The sequence below is a fragment of the Brassica oleracea genome, chromosome C9, assembly GCF_000695525.1.
Source record: "Brassica oleracea var. oleracea cultivar TO1000 chromosome C9, BOL, whole genome shotgun sequence".
NCBI classification, from domain to species: Eukaryota; Viridiplantae; Streptophyta; class Magnoliopsida; order Brassicales; family Brassicaceae; genus Brassica; species Brassica oleracea.
Window position 1 is genome coordinate 46,746,360 of NC_027756.1, and position 1,697 is coordinate 46,748,056.

Below are 1,697 nucleotides of genomic sequence, written 5' to 3' on the forward strand. Positions count from 1 at the left end.
AAATTCTTAGTCATCAACCGCCCAACATCGTACAACGCGATCGTCGATACTCCATGGCTGAACTCCATACAAGCGATCCCTTCGACATTCCATCAGTGCCTTAAGTTTCCAACCCCTCGTGGAGTCAAAACTATACAAGGAAACCGCAGGATGTCGCAAGTATGTTTCGCCGCCGAGTTAAAAAGAAAGAACTTTGCGATCGAAACTTCCCATAAAAAGAAAGGAAAGCTGACCCTTGATGAGAACGCCCCAAAACGAGACTCGGAAGTCTTCCGACAATCTCAAAGGGCCAAAGCCCTAGAAGGGAAGCGCGAACCGACTTGCGAACCGGTAATTTCGATCTGCCTCGACGAATCCTCTCCGGAACGATGCGTCGAGATTGGAGCCAACCTCCGCGAGCCACTAAAGACAGAGCTCATCGCCTGTCTCAAAAAGACCCTCAATGCATTCGCTTGGGCCGCAGAAGATATGCTAGGGATGGATATCGGCATAACGTGTCATGAGCTTAACATCGATCCGACCTACAAACCCTTCAAACAAAAAAGGCGGAAGCTAGGACCGGAGCGTGCCACCGCGGTAAATGAGGAAGTCGAAAGACTCCTGAAGGTCGGATCAATAACAGAAGTGAGGTATCCAGACTGGCTCGCTAACCCGGTCGTGGTCAAAAAGAAAAATGGCAAATGGCGAGTATGCGTCGATTTCACTGATCTCAACAAGGCATGTCCAAAGGATTGCTTACCACTCCCGTACATCGACCGACTGGTCGAAGCAATAGCAGGGAACAAACTCTTGTCATTTATGGATGCCTTCTCCGGGTACAATCAGATCATGATGAATCCCGACGATCGCGATAAAACTGTGTTCATCACCGATCGGGGAACATATTGCTACAAAGTAATGCCTTTCGGTCTCAAGAATGCAGGCGCCACTTACCAGCGACTTGTCAATCAAATTTTCTCTGAACAGCTTGGCAAGACTATGGAGGTATACATTGATGACATGCTCGTAAAGTCCCTTGACGAGCATGACCACGTCTCTCATTTGGAGGAGTGCTTTGCAAGACTTAACGCCCGCAACATGAAACTGAACCCCGCAAAGTGTAGATTCGCGGTGGCATCAGGAGAATTTCTCGGGTACCTAGTCACGTGTCGTTGGATCGAAGCCAATCCTAAGCAGATAAACGCGTTAATAGAGATTGTCTCACCAAAGACGAAACGAGAAGTCCAAAGGCTAACCGGAAGAGTCGCGGCCTTGAACCGTTTCAGCTCACGCTCGAAGGACAAGTGCCTTCTTTCTACGACACGCTGAAAGGGAATAAGAAGTTCGAATGGTCGGAGGAAAGTGAGAAAGCTTTCCAACAGCTAAAACGTTACATGGCCACTCCTCCCGTCCTCGCAAAACCAGCGGAGGGAGAACCCTTGTTCCTGTACATCGCAGTCTCCGCAAGAGCGGTAAGCGGCGTTTTGATTAGAGAGGAACGCGGTGAGCAAAGACCAATCTTCTACATAAGCAAAACGTTACTGGACGCTGAGACCCGGTATCCCCTGATGGAGAAACTAGCATTCTCAGTTGTGACATCATCAAGGAAACTTCGGCCGTACTTTCAGTCGCATACCATAATAATCCTCACCACCTTCCCCCTGCGAACGATCTTGCACAGTCCGAGTCAGTCAGGACGACTCGCAAAATGGGCAATC